Raw genomic sequence first — 21787 nt, forward strand, 5'->3', positions numbered from 1 at the left:
CCATCCTCTCCAATGACAGCACATCTTTTCTAAGACGCTGAGCCCAAGACTGCTCACAATCCTTTCCCTTAAGGAAACCATACTTACTTTGCCCAATCTTGCCCTGTGTCACCAGGTACTCGATGACCTCATCCTTAGTAACAAAACTGAGTAGCAAATCACAGAGCCTGGACGTTGAAAATTAGAAAACAGAAGTTGGAGTGGGCGGTTCGATCCCGCTCCGCCATTCATTGCAGTGGACAGGATTAGAACCAGCACGGAGACAACCGGATGGATTTCCAGTCCATTACCTTAACCAGGGATCACTATGTTCTCTACATGCGACATGGGCAGAGATCCGGAGTCAGAGAAATAGAGTTGATCATGAACTAAAAGCGGAATCTGCTGGATATACTGAGCAGGTATGTCAGCATCTGTGAAGGGAGAAACAGTGTTGATATTTAGCTCAGTGACATTTCACCCTGAACTCCATGCCGGCATTTTGGCGGAGAGAAACTTAATTATAGCGGTACCAGGTTCCTTCACATCGCGACCACAAAACCCCACGTGGGCTTCAGCAACAGGGGCAGTGGTGCCTGCCGTTCCACTGCTGTCCTGGAGAAGGCGGAGCCGAGCTCCCTTCCTACCTGTGCCCTCTGCCTCACGCCAACTCCCACGCGCCCACGTTCTCGCAATGTCTCATTCGCTCTTTACTTCGCGCCCTAAACCCTCGTGCTCACTCATTCATATTCTCTCTCTCTCTCTCTCTCTCTCTCTCTCTCTCTCTCTCTCTCTCTCTCTCTCTCTCTCTCTCTCTCTCTCTCTCTCTCTCTCTCTCTCTCTCTCTCTCTCCCCCCCTCTCCCCCTCTCTCTCTACCTCCCTCTCTCTCTGCCTCCCCCCGCGATGTCTCCTTCCGGCGCTTTCCCTCGAGCCCATTCATCGCGATCTCACATTTGCTCTCCCCCTTCGCAGCTTCAGCAGTAATGAACTTTATGATACTGACCCTCCCTCCAGTGAAGGTGCAAACTATCCCTCTTGTACAGGTTACCTCTGCACCAGGAGAAGTCCAAGTGATCGGGTTTTCCCCCGAAGGTTGGGTGAGACTCCAACTGGAGATCATGGGCTGAGGCTGGTTGGTGATAAAGTTTAATGAGAACACAAAGGGAAAATTCTTCACTCAGATGTGGGTGCTGGAACGAGCTGCCAACACGTGATGCATGCAAGTTTGATGTCAACTGTTAAGAGAAGTTTGAATAGGTGCATGGATCGCAGGAGTATGGAGGGATATGTTCCCAGTGCAGGTCGATAGGAGTGGGCAGTTTAAAGGATTTCGCACAGATTAGATGGACCGAATGACCTGTTTCTGTGCTATAATTTTCTATGGCGCTATGAATCTATGATCCAAAATCCTGAACCTCTGCCCCTGCACCTGCTCTTCGGTCACACATTCAACTGCTCTAACTTTCTCTTCCTACCTCCACTACCACACGGTACTGGGAGTCATCCGGACGTTACAACACTTCAGGTTCGGCTCTTTAACTTCTTCCCTAACTCTCTATATTGACAGTACAGGGCATCATCTCTTTTCTACCTGTCCACTGCTACCGACGTGAACCATCACCTCCGGCTGAATAACCGCTGACACCCTTGAGAGATTTCTCTATCTGCTCGGAGACTTCTCTGACCCTCGCACCAGGGAGGGGACACTCCGGTTTATGATGGTGCTGGTGATGCACAGCGATCGCTTGTCGGTATCAAACAAAACCACGAACTACTTTACGAATCACACATTCTCAGCAAAACGATCACTGCAATCAACTTGCCGTTCGGAGTTAAGCTTTTCAACCGCCTATACGAACTGTAATTTTTGCGGTGAGAACTGCAGTTTTGAAGCTGCAAGACGGTTTGCGTGGCGCGTACGGACTACATCGAGGCGATGGGGCCCGGCCGGAGAGTGTGGAATGAGACATATTGGACCGTTCCTGGAGCAGACTTGGAGCTGATTCGATGCGACAGAGCTGAGGCGGGACAAGCGGACGTAATGTAGAGTATTGCCTGACCTGGCTTTTACCCAGTGAGCCCCAGAGACACTCTCAGCTCCTCGGGCTTCTCCTTCATTCTGAGGAAAATAAAGCCAAACCATCTAGTCCCAACTCATCACGGAAAGGCCACATGTTCTTAATTAAAAATTTCAGCGAGAAATCGGATAATGTTACAAATCGTTGGCATTAACATTGTCCTGATGAGGGTTCTACCCAATCAGCGTCTATTTCTTACCAATAGGTCATCGACAGTCCAGTAGACCATTTTATATGTTTGTTTGGTTTTATATCTCGCTCTTTATTTCCCTTTTTAATTTTTTTAAAAATTTCCTTTCTTTCGGCCCGGGGTGGAGATGAGGCTTTCCTCACACATACCCTCCCGGTCCCCCCAGTCGAGCATTTTTCATGAAATATTTGTATCATTTGCAGGTTTCCCATTAGCTGCTCTGATTGACAGCTTATTCGGACCCCTCTCTTCGCACTGGCGGTATGTCTTACAACAGGGTATTGTTTTTCTTTTCGGCCAGTCATTCAGAGTGGTGGTGGATTGTGAAGAAATGTCATCAGAACTTACAGACGTCTCACAGCCCGGAATTTCTTATTTGTCCAATATTGATTAATCTGAGGATTAACAATATATCGATGGTGTTGGGCCTGTGCTTAGTTTGGCCTTATATACAGATGATGGGGTCTGAGGAAAACGGGTTGCAATTGTGTTATGGTAAGGTCTATGTGGTAAGGTCTTGAACAGGCAGTGTTAACAACAATGGAAGACTGGTCTTTGGGCTGGGTTTTAAATTTTCTGTGTATAAATCAAAATGTGTGTGTTTTTCAAAGCAAACACGAGGAAATCTGCAGATACTGGAAATTCAAGCAACACACATAGAATGCTGCTGGAACACAGCAGGCCATGCAGCATCTATAAGGAGAAGCACTGTTGACGTTTTGGGCCGAGACCCTTCGTCAGGAGTAACTGAAAGGAAATATGATGGACAGTGCTTCTCCTTTTAGATGCGGCCTGGCCTGCTGTGTTCCACCAGAATTTTGTATGTGTGTGTTTTACTCGGACACATGGTGCGGATTATATTCACCTTACAGTGTATGAGAGTTTGCTGTCTTGTGTTCTTGTGTTTAAATATATCGGGCTTAGTCTGATATGGAGAGTCTTATGTAATGTTTTATATAAAATTTTTGGAGGATAAATGTAAGCAGATCGTTAACTGCGCATGACTGTGGCTCTTCAGAGCTGTTCTGTTGAACATTTATTGTCCTTTAATACAGGTTGTTTCATTTATAGAGAGGCAGCTCGTTCAGTTTTATGCAGGCCGGATGACCTACAGGACTAGTGCACTTTGACTCTGTAGTGGAGCATTCCCGACCACAGCTAGAGATGCATCGGAGGTTAAACATGGCGAGATGTTTCTCGACATGCCGAGAGGAAACAATGAGCCCTGCGAAGTGGACTTGATTAATAGGGTGAGGAACTCACGTCAGACTAATTCTGTTTTAATGGTTTGTTGGGAATATACCAGCAGAGCTGATAAATATTTCTGCAGACACTTACAGAATATGGGTGGGAATATAGTCTTGGGGATTTTTGGACAAGTGGTCTGGCCAGGAGGTCCATCATGGACATTTCCAGCTGGGGGAATAGATTTTGACATTACCAGAGGATAAACAAACTCTTGTGGTGGTGACAGGGCTTCTTGTCATTTACGGCAGCCAGTATTTTTTCCTTTTTGCCTAACTTTACAGATGGTTCTAAAACCCAGTTGGTAACCGGGTGGGCTCAGGGATATTTATCCACAGCTACCCCCCAAACTCAAACCCCTGCAGTGTGTGTACCGTCCGAACCGCTCAACAGATGACGCCATTGCCGTCACCCTCCACCTGGCCCTAACACACCTGGACAAAAAAAAAAGACACATACGTTCGGATGCTGTTCATAGACTTCAGTTCAGCATTCAACGCAATCATCCCTCAGAAACTGATTGGAAAGCTGAGCCTATTGGGCCTGTACACCTCTCTCTGCAACTGGATCCTAGACTTCCTGTCTGGGAGACCTCACTCAGTCCGGATCGGGAGCAACACCATCACACTGAGCACAGGGCTCGCCCACCCCCCGGGGCTGTGTGCTCAGTCCACTGCTGTTCACTCTGCTGACCCACGACTGTGCTGCAACACACAGCTCGAACCACATTATCAAGTTCGCCGATGACACGAGTCAGCTTACAGAGAGGAGGTGCAGCGGCTAACGGACTGGTGAAGAGCCGACAACCTGTCTCTGAATGTGAACGAATCAAAAGAGATAGCTGTTGACTTCAGGAGAGAATGGAGCGACTACTTCCTGGTGATATCGACGGCTCCTCGGCAGAGGACGTTAAGAGCACCAAATTTCTTGGTGTTCGCCTGGCAGAGGATCTCACCGGGTCTCTAAACACCAGCTCCATAGCAAAGACAGCCCAGCAGCGTCACTACTTTCTGCGAAGGCTGAGGAAAGTCCATCTCCCATCCCCCATCCTCATCACATTCTACAGGGATTGTATTGAGAGCATCCTGAGCAGCTACATCTCTTCCTAATCCGGAAATGGCACCATCTCGGATCGCAAGACCCTGCAGCGGATTGTGAGGGCAGCTGAGAAGGTTATCGAGGTCTTTCTTCCGCCATCACCGACATTTGCACTACCCACTGCATCCGCAAAGCAAACAGCTTTAGGAAGGACCCCATGCACCCCTCATACAAACTCTTTTCCTTTCTGCCATCTGGGAAAAGGAACCGAAGCATTCGTGCTCTCACGACCAGACTTTATAACAGTTTCTCCCCCCAAGTTATCAGACTCCTCAATACCCAGGCCTGGACTGACACCTTACTTCCCTATTGTCCTGCTTATTATTTATTGTAATACCTGCAATGTTTTGTGTACTTTATGCAGTCTTGGGTAGGTCTGCTGTCTAGTGTAGTTGTTGTTTATTTTTCTCTGTTTTGTTTATTACGTAGTTCAGTCTAGCTTTTGTACTGTGTCATGTAACATCATGGTCCTGAAAAACGTTGTCTCATTTTTACTGTGTACTGTACCAGCAGTTATCTATACAACATAACTTATGGCCGTTATCATTAGTCTGCAAAGGGTTGAACAAGTCAAACAGAGTTGTGATCTGCCCAGACACTGCCTCGGTACTATGGAGTTTGTAATCAAAGTCTTTAAGAAGACCATAGCTGACCTGTTGATGAAAGTGTATTATGATCTATATGCTCTGAAGTGTGCGGGAAGAACACAGAACACAGACCATAGAAATTTACAGCAAATTACAGCCCCTGCGGCCCACGATGTTGTCCAGACCACGTATCCTACTCTGGAAACTGCCTAGAATTTCCAAGAGGCTCCTAAAATACCATATTGTATCCGCCTCTACCACCACCGCCTGCAGTGAATTCCACTCACCCACCACTCTCTGTGTGAAAAACTTAACCCTGAAATCCCTCCAGTACTTATTTCCAAGCACCTTAAAACTATGCACCCTCGTGTTAGCCATTTCACCCCTGGGGGGGAAATCCCCTGGCTATCCACACGATCAATGCCCCTCATTATTGTATACATCTCTATCAAGTTACTTCTCAGGCTCCGTCGCTCAGAGGAGAAAGGGCCAAGTACACTCACCAGAGTGTGCAGTTTTCATTGGCACCTACACATTTGGGTGTGTCGGGTAATGAAAGGGCAGATGTTACAACTAAACAGACACTTGCTTAGTCTGAGGTAGATATTATAGTTCATATGGGAAAGCATGAAGACAAATGTTGTACTAGGTTGCCTGGGGTTGGGAAATAGCAGACAGTCTGGGATAACAGTTGCACATGGAGGTGGTATTCAAGTTTATTTCCATCACTCCAAGAGTGGAACCTTTTGGGAAAGAATAGGAGGGAAGATGTGTGGTTTATGAGACTAATTGTTGGACATGCGGCTTTGCACTTCTCATTGGCACTTGTTGGGTAGCAGGGGGTTTCACGTGATTTTGTAATGTCCCAGAGAGGGTGCAACATGTGATCATGATGTGCCACAGATATTATTTGGAACGTAGGAAGCTGTTTAGGCATGTCATGGGTGGAACTGTGGCGCAGAATTTGCAGGATATACTGGCGCCTGAGGCATGGACGGTTATGCCGTGTTGGACCCTATTCAACGTTTCTGTTAAAATAGATTTAGACGTAGCATCTGATCCCCATCAAGCTTCTCTTCGTATTCCATTACAGTAGGTGTTGCTAATGCACCTGATGGGAGAAAGTAGGAGGTGATTGTAATGTTGAGGCGGGAAAAGGCAGTAAAAGTGACTTGACTTGTTTGTCCTGCAACCAATACGTGTTGCGGCGGTTATCAGCTCATCGGTCCCCTCTGGTGGCGAGTGGGTGTAACACAAGACCCAGACCCTCAATGGTTTCTGAGGCAGCTGGGTGATTTATTGACCTCAATGTGCTCCTCTGTATCATTTTCCGACCCAGGAGTCCGGATGTTTCGTTCACGTCATCGTGCAAGTTAAATAAATCCACAACTTGACATCCTCATGACTCGGTTGACGGCATTCCCGACTGCAGGGAACAATGTTAGTTTGGGTATTTAATGATCATTCCGTTTCAGTCTGCAAGAATCTGACAAGTGACTGAAATATTTTCTCCAAAATTTGACGTGAATGCGAATTTCCAAAAATGTCCTGGTTTTATTCAGGATTAATGTGCACTCTTGCGTTTGGTGAAACATTTACTTCATCCACTGTTACATCGGTCTTTTAAATTAATACTCTAATGTAAAAAGCCTGTTGCTACTCTTTGCCGTAAATTCCTTAAATTTTGCAGGTCAGTGGTGTGGGACCGTCAGACAGTCCCTCTCCTTTTCTCCCTGACGCAACTCCCCACAATGAGAATAAATCGAGGAGAGGTCAGACATATCTTCATATACAGAAGGGAAGAAAGGGCCTGCATAGTGATCGGCAAGAGAAACTGAGGTTAGATGAGCGACCAGGATCGAAATGAATGGCGGAATTGTCTCGAAAAGCCGAATAGCCTACTCCGACTTCTATTGTCTATCTTTCAACGTCCATCCTTTGTGATCAGAGTCTCAGACAGATGATATCATCGTTCATTTGCCTCTGGGGACGTAGCTCAGTGGAGGAGCGCATGCGTGAAGTCCAGGGTTCAAACCCAGCATTTCAACACTGTTGTTTGTGAAGTTTGAAAACTAGGTGGAAAATCCCAGATGAAGAAATTTCCCGCACGATGGTTGGCCTTTCATTGCCTCGCTGAGACACCGGGAGAAGCCTGTGAAACGTGGGACAGTTTAGAATCGTTCCTTGCTGTATATCAGTCCTCGGCAGGGGAATTCAAAAACACCCGCAAATTTAGGGAAGGGACGGAAGCTCGGCCGTGATGTTCTGAACATTGGAGAAACAACTATAATTCTCATTGAAACCTACTGAATGTTGAAGGACCAAGATAAGGTGGACGTGGAGAGGATGTTTCCTATGGTGGGGGTGTCAATAACTAGAGGGGCCAGCCTCAAAATTGAGGGGCGACCTAGACTGAGGTAAGGAGGATCTTGTTTTTAGCCCGAGTAACAAATCTGTGGAATGCTCAGCCGCAGACTGCGGTGGAGGCAAGTGTATGGGGTTGAGTGGGATCCGGGATCAGCCGTGATGGAACGGCGGAGCAGACTCGCTCAGCTGATTGACCGATTTCTGATTCTATGTCGTATGGTTTTATGGTCTATCTAAATCCCGATGAAGGGATTGTTTGAGGGATGTGCTTGCGATGCGGAAACCAAGTCAGTATCTAAATCCGCGAGTTCCGTTCACAGGCAAGACGAGGTGAACTTCTGGTTCATCTTGAAATCCAACATTTATTCAATGATCAGGACAGGGTGCGAAGGTTAATGGGACCTCGGGATTGAACGTAGTGACTCCCGAATGTGGCTCAAAATTTTGCTTTTTAATCAGAAGCCACAGAAGAGGGATGAATTGTTCATGTTAACAATTAAGCAAGATAAACAACTTTCAAATGCGAAATATGTGGAACGAGGTGCAAGATGGGATAAAGCATGAACGAAACAGAGAGAATAACTGGGTGGTCCAGAAAGAAAGGAAGAAAGAAACGAAAGTGGAGACAGAAAGAGGTAAAACAAGGAATTATCAACAGAAAGTGAAGTAAGTGGGTATGAATACGGGTTAAAAATGGAATTGATGCAACATGGACAGACACAGACGGAAACCCAGACATATACAGACAGAGACGGAGACCCAGACATGTACAGACAGAGATAAGAACTAAACATATAGAGGCACCGACACAGACACAGATAAGACCTAAATATATACAGGCACCGACACAGACATAGACAGAAACATAGACCCAGACATACACAGATACGCAAAAGCACACATCCACACCAAAACACACACGCGCAAACACGCACAGAATGATACACACACACACACACACACACACACACACACACACACACACACACACACACAAACGCAAGAGATTGCACATCATTCATGGAAGAGCAATGTTGTTTTTTTCATAGCAGAGTGGCGCAGCGGGAGCGTGCTGGGCCCATAACCCAGAGGTCGATGGATCGAAACCTTTCTCTGCTATGTCAGCTGCTGCCAACAACAATTTTCCGGCAGTGCGCTTTAAAACACGAGGCCATCCCATCATTGGTAGATTCAAGGAAATCAACTGGCTTTCGGCCGGAATGTACTTTTATCTGTTATTCTTTTTTTTACTTTTGTGGAGGTTTCTATTTGGTTGGAAAGATTAACCCATCGTGCATTGAGGTATCTTAATGTCATCTATTCTCTGCAGGCCAGGGAAGGAGCGCCCTCCGCCTTTCCGGCCGAGACCTTTCATCAGGACTGGAGAAAAAGATGAAAGACCTTGCACAGGAGTCTCTCTTTCACTCTCTCGCTCGATTTTCAAAATCTTTCTCTGTGTCGATTTCTCAGATAATAAATTCTGCTGGAGAATGCTCTTCATCCCATTGCAGAATCAGGCACAAATTGGAGCGTGTCCACCGGCCAGTGCTTGACAAAGAAATAGCCGAATCGGAAAGGATTCCCAAGTCCTCTCCATCGCAGAGGAAGAAATGTTTGTTATTATCTGTGTTATCAATGATTACGCTGTATCTCAATTGTGATATGCAGGAAGGATTAGACCTGAACAGTTCTTCTGCATTTTAAGTGGGGATGTAGCTCAGTGGAAGAGCGCGTGCTTTGCATGTATGAGGTCCCGGGTTCAATCCCCGGCATCTCCACGCTAGTGAGCATTGAATTTTGAAGCTCCAACTGAATCATTACAGCGATACAGCAGCAGAATGAGTCTCAACGTGGATAAGACTAAATCAGGAAGGTGCAGGCTGACCGCTCATTACCGCAAATAAATGGCTCCTCAAGAGAGAGAGAGAGGACCACCAAAGCTGCCCACAGAGATCACCAAGAAATCACACCGGTGTGTCCACCTCCTGAGGAGACGAAGCCAGTGAAACTTTCCCTGCCAGTATTCTAACATAGTTTTTATTTTACATTAGCAATAAACACTCTAATTTTAGATCTCTTATTTTACAAGAGATCTAACCACCTTCTAAACCATCTTGTACGAGAATGGCAAGGCATCCGACGGCCAGACCCTACAGAGGATAGAGATTCTAACATTGAGACCCAGTGATTTGCGATCCATTCAGAACTGGCAGAATTCTGACCTTCATTCGATCTTATGGACGGATTGGGATGTGAACGAGACTCGGGAATGGTAAAATAAATCCCGGAGTGTGGGTGTATTCTCCGCGGCACCTCAGACTGCCGTCGCTGCTCGTTACGTCGAAGTCTGATAAAGTAACAGACACAAAGTGGAGGAGAATTTCAGCGGGCCAGGGGGCATCCCCGCCCGAAACATCGACTGTTTACTCCTCCCCATAGATTCTGTCTGACCTGGTGATTTGCTCCGGCATTCTGTGTTCTGGATTTGCAGCATCTGCAGAATCTCCCGTGTTTATAACCTAAATAACAGCCGCAGACAAAGAGAAGGAATACAAGGAGACACAGAGGGAGATAACCAGTGTGTCTGGCTGCGGGGCCGTACGAATAGGGTCAGAATGATAATAAAAATCACATCCGTTGCTGAAATGTCGGGAACGAGATATCCGACTGGGTCGGAGCACAGAGACCGGATAATAACCGGATGGGGTAAGAAGCGATGAACAGGGGGAGGAGGACGGCGAGGAAGGTTAAAGCGTAAGAGAGAGTGGAGCGAAATTAGACAGGCAAAATATTCCAACAAACAAAACACTAGATAATCGGGGGAATACTGCAAAATTAACAAATGAAAAGACAAGAGAAGAACAGAGATATTTACCTATCAGCAGAATGGCTCGGCGGGAATGTGCTGGGCCCGTTAGCCAGAGGTTGGCAGATCCAAACCATCGTCTGCTATTCTTCAGCAGAATATTTTACCGCAAATCGCCGTCACGTCACCTGTGTACACAACACACATTTCACTAAAAAATAAAAACTTGTGCTTTCAATTTAAGTTTCCGTCCACTCACTCCATCACTTTCTGATATTTGTTGCGAATTTCGCGGGTAAAACGACAATTCCTGTCGTGCTCAGCGATTGCCCAGCACATCTTGTTCTCCGCTGCATGAAGCTGTGTCTGGTATTGAACTGATTGAACGGAGAATACTGGAAACACTCATCACCTCAAGAAATATTTGTGAGTGATGAAACGGGATTAACCATTCTGATCGTGACACTCAATTAGAAATGGTGAGAGAAGAAGATAACTTTCAGTGTCAAAGAAGGTGAGAGGTTGGGTGGGAAGTGAAAAGGGGGACATCTCTGATGGGGCGAGACCAATACACAATGGCGGTAAGACATTCGGAAAGAGAAACATTGGGCTAAAATGGCAGACGAACGACAGGTAGAAATGTTAATTTCACAGAGAAAGAAGTAATGTGGCTGAGTGATTCCAGACCGAGACGTTTGTGAGACAGGTGCTGAAAAACAGGTACAACACTCGGCGATCGCCGGGAATCGAACCCGCGTGAGCTGCTTGAAATGCAGCTATTCTCATCCCTATACCACTATCGCTCCATGTTGCAGGAGTTTCGAGTAGTGAAGCGTCTCCCATGCTCCATGTGATTCCACAGACCCCGAGCTGCTCTCTGTCGGATCAATCCTCACTCTGCAGCAGGTTTTATTGCGGCCAGTTGGCATCGCCATCCTCAAACAGAGGGAGTTATACAACAGCAAATGAGCATTCACCAGCGATCGGACTGAGTGACAGCCGAACTCTCAGAGAGTCGGAAGGTCTGCAAATGGTGCCTGTCTCACATCAGCACATGAGAAAACAAATCCTGATCGTGCATGTTCTTTAGAAAGGCCGATGTATCTGTACGAGGGTGATTGATAAGTTCGTGGCCTACGGTAGAGGAGTTGAGTTATACAGCTCTCGTTACATGCACAAGCACGTTAATTCTTTGAGTGATTATTCAGAATGTTTGAAGTTAATAACTCGTCAGGGGTGATTGATAATTTAGTGGCTTAAGGTAGAAGGAAATGATTTTTTAACTCCCGTTACATGCACCAGCGGGTCAACACTTTGAGAGATAATCCAGAAAGATTGAAGTTATTAACTCATCTCCTTCCACCGTAGGCCACGAATTTATCAATCACCCAATGAGCTTTTATCTTGTAACTTTCTGCGCAATCATTTAGAGAGTTGAACAGCGTGTGCATGCAACGAGAGCTGTATAAGTCATCTCCATCTACCTCAGGCCACGAACTTATCAATCACCCCTGCTTTGGACACTTTCTGGAGGTCCAAGATCGGTATGATCCACGACTCTGGACTAAGTGTGTAAATGTAGGAGGGTACTATGTTGAAAAATAATTGAGTTAGATTTTGTAAAACTGACTTCTTCTACCTTAGAAGGAAGTCTAAGGTTCAATCTAAGTGATAGATTGAACCTATCAATTACTCCTAGTAGGTGCGAGTTCCGTTTAGGAATAAATAAAATAATAACCAACAACCACTTTTGCTGGGGTTATACTGCGATTCTCTCCATAGTTGGTAGAAGATTGAAGAGCAGATCTGCTGGCAAATCACACAGAAATGTCATGTGGATAGGGTTACAACGATCGGACATTTCAACTTCTGCAAAATTAACCAGATCATTTTTTTTTTGTGCAAGATAAGAAATGGAATTTCTGAAGTGCATCTGAAAGATATTTTTGTTCCAGGCCATCGATAGTCCTACTAGTGTTAACAATGGAACAAGGTTAGAAATTTACTCTGTAACTTGTAAATAATCAAGACTCGCACCTTTCTATCTCTGCATAAACGGCAACGTAACTACGTCAACACCGGGCCAGCAAGTTAGAACAAGAATGCTGTTGTTCCCTCTGCACCAATACTCACTCAGACTACTTTTCCCAACTATATCACCAAATTAAGACAGCTCAGTTGGCCACGTGATCGATCCTTTCTTCTCCCAGTCAGTGACTTGGGGGATCTTCCTTGCGATGGTGGGTTTCAGGAAAGAGTTATCACTGCTAGCACATTCGAAGTTTCCACTTCTATATTCATGTTTTCCAATTCAATTGTCCCATTCCAGCGTCATTGGCCGTCGGTCATCTGATTGGCTTGAATTCTCCCTTTTGTTATCTCTGCTCCAGGCCAGCTTCCATTTATTTCCCTCTTCATAGTAAGCGTCAATTGGTAATTTATGGCTCTTTGTTCCCGTTAGAAACCCGTTTAAATCCCTCCTGACAGGCATTGACCCCAACATTCACACATTTGCATGTTATATTATATCAAAAACACCTCACAAATAATTTCGAATTTGGAAAATATCTCTTAACCCGCAGATGACCTGAAGCAACTTTCTGTTTGCTTTAAAACAGAAAATTTCCTCTCACAAAATGGAAGATATAAAGCACAAAATGACATCTTCATTTCCAAGCACATGGCTTGTACAAAGACACTTGATCTGTCTGCTTCCACTGTCCTTGAGCCATTCGAGTTCGATGTTATTTTACATATTTTAAATCCTCCGTGGCCAACATCTCCTCTTTTTCGATCCACGGAAATTCCTGGGGATCACATTACTGTTAATATGTCTCAGTGAATATGGCACAGAAGGAACAGCAGCATTCATGACAATATTAACAATACAGATAAGGATATAGAAATATTATCCGAACAAAAACATGAAGAAACATGATAAGTGTACCCTATTTCATACCATACTGTACATCGATCTCCAGGGTTAAGGAATGATATCCTGGCTGTAGAGGAAGTGCAGCGTAGATTCACAAGGTTAATTCCTGGGATGTCAGGACTGTCTTACGCAGAGAGGTTAGAGAGACTGGGCTTGTACACGCTGGAATTAAGTTGATTCAGAGGGGATCTGATTGCAACATATAAGATTATTAAGGGATTGGAAAAGATAGAGGCAGGAAATATGTTCCAGATGCTGGGAGAGTCCAGTACCAGAGGGAATGGTTTGAAAATAAGGGGTGGTTATTTAGGACAGAGTTAAGGAAAAACTTCTTCTCCCAGAGAGTTGTGGTCGTCTGGAATACACTGCCTCGGAAAGCAGTGGAGGCCAATTCTCTGGATGCTTTCAAGAAGGAGCTAGATAGGTATCATATGGATAGGGGAATCAACGGATATGGGGACAAGGCAGGAACCGGGTATTGATGGTAGATGATCAGCCATGATCTCAGAATGGCGGTACAGGCTCGAAGTACCGAATGGTCTACTTCTGCACTTATTGTCTATTGTCTATTGTCTATTTAACGGGAATTAGTATTATTGGTATATGGAGTTTAGGAACATTTTGTACATTGATCTTAGAAAAATAGAGTCCTCTGCGTAATCCAAGGTAACTTCTAAAGTAAGTCCATGTTCAGCACAACATGCGGACCGAAGGAACTTTATTGTGCTGTAGGTTTGCTATGTTTCTGTATTGAAACGCAATATAACTGTATGAAATCAAACAAAATCAGCAAAAATAAATGTGTAAAGGCATGGTGCTCGCAATCATTGAAGTTAATAAAGTTGCCCTAAAACACACACTGGGGAAAATACCATGGGTAACCACTAGAACAAAGAGCAAAGCAATGACAACATGTGAAGTAATACACATCAAAGGATGTAAATTAACATTTAAACCCCAGTTCCAAACTTTATTCCAAAAGCGATCGATTCTGCAAAACATCACTGGCTAAACCGACGTGATATCTAATAGTCTTTGATGACACATCCCATTGTTTAATTTGTAAATAACTCTAGCTGACTCTACCGTAATATAAATTATAGGTGGAAGAACACTAGAGCACTTGTAGTCGTGGCCGAGTGGTTAAGGCGATGGACTAGAAATCCATTGGGGTTTCCCCGCGCAGGTTCGAATCCTGCCGACTACGTGTTTATATCGGTTTTGATTCCCTGATCTCTCCCACGGATACAGATTGTTAAAAAAAAACAGTCGAAACACCGATCTCTGTTCGTCGCCTGCAAAACCAGGAAGATCCCCTGTGTTCCGCATGTATTCAGGCGGCCTTTGTTCGGCTGTTATCCGAAAGAGTGGTCGTTCCAACCAATCCAGGGGCGCTGTTGATCCAGTGGCCTTTGCTGTCCGTTTTGTGCGCTCTGTGCTGTCCCTAATACATTCATTAAAAAAGACATATATCCACATACAGAAAACAGAACACTACCACGACCTGTCTTGCTTACATTCATGTTGTCATAAACTGAATATATTGTACTTCGACGATCAAACCAACAGAAACTCGTACAGGGCACCAATGCATTTCATGTTTAAATTTATGTTATCGCCACTTGAACTCAACTTCACTCACACCAACACTGACTGTTTCCACAACTCACTTTCAAACTCGACATTTCATGCTGTCGACATTTTTGCTTTGTTATTATTATTATGACTTTCTCAGCTCAAGCTGGTAAAACCTGAAGTCCGGGCGTACTGACGCACACTCATTCCTCAATAGCTACGGACTGCCGACCATTCTAGTGGCGTATAGTATAGTGGCTTTCAGGAGATTTACAGAAATACTGGTTTGCTGTCCTAACTGTTTAATGCTATTGTGTAGTGATTATGAGATGAGAGTTGGTGTTGATATTGCATTTACATGTTTGTATTTATAGTATGGTGTGGTGTCTTTTATGAGTTTGCATTTTAAAGCAAGATTTTGGTGACTGATGTTTGTCAATTGATTATCCCTGTGTAAGTAATCAGATTGAGTTAAACTGCTGCTCAATCCTGTAATGTGTTGGATTGTTCCTGGTGGCTCTTGTCATTTTCTGTATTTATCGTCATTAATCTGTAGGACGTTTATTATGTATTTCTAATAATTTTCGGTAAACCACCTGGCCCTGTATTGCCACAAGGAACCCCACTGTTTCTGGGAAGAGGTCTCCAACTCTGAGCCAAGCCTTCCACGTTTCCTTCTTCACATCTTGTCTGCTCAGAACATGCGGATGTTTTCCATGGAGGGATGCTCCCCCCATTGGCTAACTTTATATAATTATTTTTATTTTACGTTTTTTTATTTTAACAGTCTGTTAAGTTTTCTACATTGATTGTCCGTCTTGTGTGCACTCCTTCAATGACTATATTCTGTTTCTTTGCACTTACTGTAAATCCCCGCAAGGAAACGCATCTAACGGTGGCATATCTTTGCTTTGGGAATGAATTGACTTTGAATTTGGAAGTGTTGTGCGCTGCTGCACGGGTCCCAGACCCTCGGTGCCCTCTAGTGGCCGGTGGTTGCCTCACGTATCTCACTGCGACTCTCCGGGTCGTTTCGTGAACCCAGGAGCCGGGATGTTTCACTTCTTGTTCACATCAACGTGCAAGGTAAATAAAGCAACGACTTGCTGCTCCACTGCGAAGTCCACGCACGTCGGTCACATTTGTACAAAGGGAAACAAATTTAATGTTTCAGGAGGAGACCCATTCGTCACCACTGGGAAAGAGAGAAAATAAGGTATTTTCCAGCTTCAGACAAGGTGGGCAAACGTGATCGGGCAATAGAAAAGCCACGGATCTGGTGAGACCCAGTGAGTGACTGTGACTGTTATAATCCAGACTTTTATTTGTATATTATATGAACAACAAAACTGCGAGAAACGTCCAGCACGGCAGACTATGGTAATGAATGAAGAGAAAAGAAACTGAGTCGCAGACCAGGTTGGCGACGGTCAAAGATGGGTATTGTTTGGAACAAGGATCAGAGTAACGCACACAAAAAACTGGAGGATCTCAGCGGGTCAGTCAACATCTATGGAGAGGAATACAAATGGATCTGTCAGGCCGTGTTCCTTCATCAGTACTGGAAAGGGAATGGGAAGAAGCCAGAATAAGAACGCGGGGGAAGAGAAGGAGTTCAAGCTACAAGGTGATAGGTGAGGTCAGTTGAGGATGGAAGGTAGATATGTTGGGGAAAGGGGAGGTTTGAAAACTGGGAGATGATAGTTGAAGCCAGGTAAGAACAAAGGATAGATATTTTAGGAAAAGGGAAATAAATGAAAAGCTGGATGGTGATTGGTGGAAAATAAAAAAAAGTGCTGAAAAGCAGAAGTTAGATAGGATGACTCGAGGGATGCCGTAGGAAAAGTGAAGACGCAAGCGGGAATCCCGAATGGAAAATTAAAACAAAGAGAGGAGAATGGAGAAATTACCGGGTTAGAGAAATCGATGTTCATTCTATCAGTCTGACGGCTACCCAGACGGAATATGAAGTGCCGCATCGCCATCCCGAGAGCGGATTCATCGTGACAGTGGAGGAACCCATGGACCATCATGTCAGAATGGGAATGGGCAATGGAGTTAAAATGGTTGACCATTGGGAAATCCTGCCCGTTGCGGCCGGAGAAAAGTTGCTCGACTAAATGGTTCCCCAATCGAACTTGCGTATTGAGATGTGGTCGTATTGGGAACACCCGATACAGTAGATGGCCCAGGCAAACTCATAGCTGAAGTATTTCCTCACCTGGAAGGACTGTTTAGGACCCTGAATGTTGTGTGGGAGGAGGTGAATGGACAGGCGCAGCCCTTCTTCCATTTGGATAAACACCGTAAGAGAAATCAGAAGGGAGTGTGCAGTCGTGGCCGAATTGTTTGTCGATGCACCCGGAATCCATTGGGATTTCCTCGTGCAGCTTCGAGTCCAGATAACTGTGTATTTCCAACATTTTCAGTTTGATATTTTCCGTGACTCTCTGATGCAAACCGGCCATGTAGACTGTGAAAAACCGGGTCCAGGCCAGCAGCGATTGTTGGTCACGTTCTGCAACGCAGAATTGAACAATTTATTCCTCCTTTCCTCACAACCTGCCTCTGCGTCGCATCGGTGAGCGCGTTTGGCTGTTAACCGAAAGGTTGACGGCTAATGACCCGGCAGATGCTTCTTCTCTGTTGTGTTTCACTGCCAGTTGGGAAACGCTGCGCTGAACGGCGGCCGGGGCACCGTACTGCTGAGATCTATTTCCAACCTGATTTTTCCAAACAACCTATATGTTGAAATCTCCCATGAAATCTCCAATAACATTGCCCTTTTGACATGCCTTTTCTATTTCCTGTTGTAATCTGTGGTCCACATCCAAACAACTGTTGACGGCCTGTTTATAACTGCATCAATGTCCCTTTACACTTGCAGCGTTTTTTTTTAAACTCTACTCACAATGATTCAACATCTTCCGATCCTATGGCATATCTTTCTACTGATTTGATACCATTCTTTACCAACAGAACCATGCCATCCCCATTGCCTACCTTCCTGTCCCTCTGTTATGTCTAACTTGGGCATTTACCTTCCAACTACAAATATTCTTTCAACCGTCATTCCGTGATGATCGCAATGTAAATGACAATCCGTAATAGGGCAATAAGATTATCCATCTTATTTCTTATACTCTGTGCATTGATGTATAACACTTTGAGTACTGGATTTTCTACCCTTCTTGATTGTGCATCCCTCTGCTGGCTGCAGTTATGTCCTATCATTTGCTTGCTCTTCCTGACAGTGTGAATGCATGCTATCTTTTCTTTCTTTACCATCTGTCCTAACCAGAGTCATTTCACGCCAGTTCTCACGCCCCTGGGAAGTTAGGTTATACGCTCCCTAACAGCTCTAACAAACCAGCAATATGCCCACAAGAAAATAAATCCCGTGCTTGCATATGATGACAGAAATGTATTTTGATAAAACATTACTTTCAGCGTTGAGCTTTGTAGTAGAGAGCCGGGTGTTACACTGGTCTGTGTACTCACTGGCCGGTGCTGTGCTCTGGCAGCTCAATGTGCTTGAAATATGGTGTCAGTGATTTTCCAGAAGTGTGTCCTTATTACACAATTGATCTTGTCCTACCAGGAGCTTAGAAGATTCACTGGAGAACAGAATCATTCTGGGATGATGTAGACTATTTGAACTATTAAGTTTATACTAACTCCTGCTGCTGACAGATCCCTAGGACCAGATGGTCTGCATCCTAGGGTACTAAAGGAGGTGGCTCTGGAAATTGCGGATGCATTGGTAATCATTTTCCAATGTTCCTTTACATTCAGTATCAGTTCCTGAGGATTGGAGAATGGCCAATGTTATTCCACTTTTTAATAAAGGAGGGAGGGAGAAAACAGAGAACTATCGTCCTGTCAGCCTAAAATCAGTAGTGGGGAAGATGCTAAAGTCCATTATTAAAGATGAAATAGAGGCATTTCTAGATAGCAGTGATAGGATTGGGCCGAGCCAGCCCGGATTTACCAAGGGCAAACCATGCTTGACAAATTTATTGGAGATTTTCGAGGATGTAACCAGGAAGTTAGACAGGGGAGATCCAGTGGATGTAGTGTACCTTGATTTTCAGAAGGCATTTGATAAGGTCCCACATAGGAGATTGATGAGTAAAATCAGAGCTCATGGCATTGGGGGGAAGATATTGACATGGATAGAAAACTGGTTGGCAAATAGAATGCAAAGGGTAGCGGTGAATGGGTGTTTCTCCGAATGGCAGGTGGTGACTAGTGGGGTGCCAAAGGGCTCGGTATTGGGACCACAGCTGTTTCCGATTTACATCAACGATTTAGATGACGGCATTGAGAATAACATCAGCAAGTTTGCTGATGATACTTAGCTGGGTGGCAGTATGACATGTGATGAGGATGTTAAGAGAATTCAGGGTGAATTGGATAGGCTGAGTGAGTGGGCAGATACTTGGCAGACGACTTTAATGTGAATAAGTGTGAGGTTATCCATTTTGGGAGTAAGAACAGGAAGGCAGATTATTATCTGAATGGTGTAGAGATAGGTAAGGGAGAAATACAAAGAGATCTAGGAGTCCTTGTTCTTCAGTCACTGAAGGTGAATGAGCAAGTGCAGCAGGCAGTGAAGGAGGCTAATGGAATGTTGGCCCTTATTACAAAGGGAATTGAGTACAAGAGCAAGGATATTCTTTTGCATTTGTACAGGGCCCTGGTGAGACCACACCTGGAGCATTTTGTACAGTTTTGGTCTCCAGAGTTAAGGAAGGACATCCTGGCTGTAGAGGAAGTGCAGCGTAGATTCACGAGGTTAATTCCTGGGATGACCGGACTGTCTTACGCAGAAAATTTAGAGAGACTGGGCTTGTACACGTTGGAATTAAGGAGATTGAGAGGGATCTGATTGCAACGTATAAGATTATTAAGGAATTGGACAAGATAGAGGCAGGAAATATGTTCCAGATGCTGGGAGAGTCCAGTACCAGAAGGCATGCTTTGAGAATAAGGATTCTCTGGATGCTTTCAAGAAGTAGCTAGATAGGTATCTTATGGATATGGGAATCAAGGGATATGGGGACAAGGCAGGAACCGGGTATTGATAGTAGATGATCAGCCATGATCTCAGAATTGCGTTGCAGGCTCGAAGGGCCGAATGGTCTACTTCTGCACCTATTGTCTATTGTCTATTGTCTGTATTTTCCAGAATGGTTGAGTTTGCTAATCTGACCGAAACAACGTTGGGTTTCGAATGAGTTTCAGATGAATCATCTATTATGTTCCTAGTGAGATCAAACTCATTATTATTAAACTCAACAGTCACAGTAGAAGACTGTTTCTCATAAGATGGTTTTGTCATATTTATATGGCAAAGTTGAGTTGGCCTTCTATGATCTGGAATTGTTATAACGTAATCCACATTATTAATTTTAGACACAATTTCATAAGGGCCATGAAATTTAGCTTATAAAGGATTTGTTTGCACTGGGAAAAGAACCAGCACCTTATCTCCAAGGCTTAAACTTCCTCATTCTAGCTTCATTATCGTATCAGGTTTTCATTTTTTTCCTGAGCCAATTTGAAATTTTCCCTGGCTCAGCTACAAGCTTTATGTAATCGGTCTTTAAATTTTGAAGCATAGTCCAGCAAATTAGTGTGTACCTCTTTATTAATCCATTGTTCTTTTAATAAGGCTAAAGGTCCTCTAACTCTATGCCCAAATACAAGCTCAGATGGACGGAACCCTAATGATTCTTGTACCTACTCACTTATTGCAAATAGAAGTAAGTATATACCCTCATCCGAATCATTTTCATTTTCCACACAATGCGTCCTAATCATAGTCTTGAGTGTAGAATAAAACCTCCCCAAGGCACCTTGCGATTCTGGATGGCATACAGACGAAGTGATTTGTTTAGCTCCCAACTTATAAACTATCTGTGGAAACAATCCAGACACAAGGTTACTGCGTTATTCAGATTGCATTTCCTCAGGCAACCCAAAATAAGTAAACAACTTCATAAGAGCCTTGGTTACAGTTTTAGTTGTTATATTCCTAAGTGGTACTGCCCCTGGAAACCTAGACGCTCTGCACATGGTAGTCAGCAGGTACTGAGAACCAGCTTTTGTTTTAGGTAATGGATCTACACTATCTATAATAATTTTAGGAAACGGTTCACCGAATGATGGAATAAGTTGCAGTGGAGCCACTGGTGTAACTTGATTTGGTTGACCCGCAGTTTGGCAAGTATGACACGTTCTGCAAAACGTCGGCACATCTTTTCTTAAACAAGGCCACTAAAAATGTTTATAAAACTTGCCCACAGTTTTCCTTACCCCTTGATGTCCACGCAAGGGCACACTTTAGGAACAACTACCTGGTGAACAGCATTCCATTTATCACTTGCAGCAATTGTAGGCGGCCTCACTTCGTCATCAACACTCCGTTCTCAAACTAATATCCTACTGGCAATTTATCAATTTCAATATCCAGTAGAGCCTGTTCTTTTAATTTGATAATCTCACGGTCTCTACTCTGCTCTGCTATCATCTCCTTCCGATACAGAGACAAATCTTCATGGTCGGACTTACTCCAAGAATCTTGTTCAAACAATGAAGGTAAGAAAGTTTCTGACACATCCTCAAAACACGAATGCTGAGTTGAAGAGTTATGGGTAGCAACCTCATTTACACATCAAACTTTTTAGCCATAGCTCGAGTTACAACACAGGAAGAATCTGTGTTAGAATCCATCCGTAGTTCCTCTGTATTTATTGTCAAATGCACTTCAGGAAAAGCTTGTCCACCTGTCAAGTCATTTCCTAACAATAAAGAAATAACATTCACGGGTAAGCTAGGTTGTAGTCCTACTTGAACAGGCCCTGTAACTAACCCTGACTTTAAATTTATTCTATGCAGATGCAGGCATAAGGTCACTCCCA

General features: G+C 44.3%; 1 protein-coding gene and 2 non-coding genes across 3 annotated transcripts in view; all 3 read left to right on the forward strand.

Annotated features, from left to right (window-relative positions):
* LOC140717809 (uncharacterized) overlaps positions 1-21787 on the forward strand; it is an 845297-nt gene that overhangs the window by 419671 nt on the left and 403839 nt on the right. The gene's annotated exons all lie outside the window — the stretch shown is intronic.
* Positions 9252-9323, forward strand: trnaa-ugc (transfer RNA alanine (anticodon UGC)). The gene has a single exon. It is a non-coding gene; the product is annotated as a tRNA-Ala (tRNA).
* trnas-aga (transfer RNA serine (anticodon AGA)) lies at positions 14412-14493 on the forward strand. The gene has a single exon. It is a non-coding gene; the product is annotated as a tRNA-Ser (tRNA).

The sequence above is a fragment of the Hemitrygon akajei genome, chromosome 28, assembly GCF_048418815.1.
Source record: "Hemitrygon akajei chromosome 28, sHemAka1.3, whole genome shotgun sequence".
Classification (NCBI taxonomy): Eukaryota; Metazoa; Chordata; class Chondrichthyes; order Myliobatiformes; family Dasyatidae; genus Hemitrygon; species Hemitrygon akajei.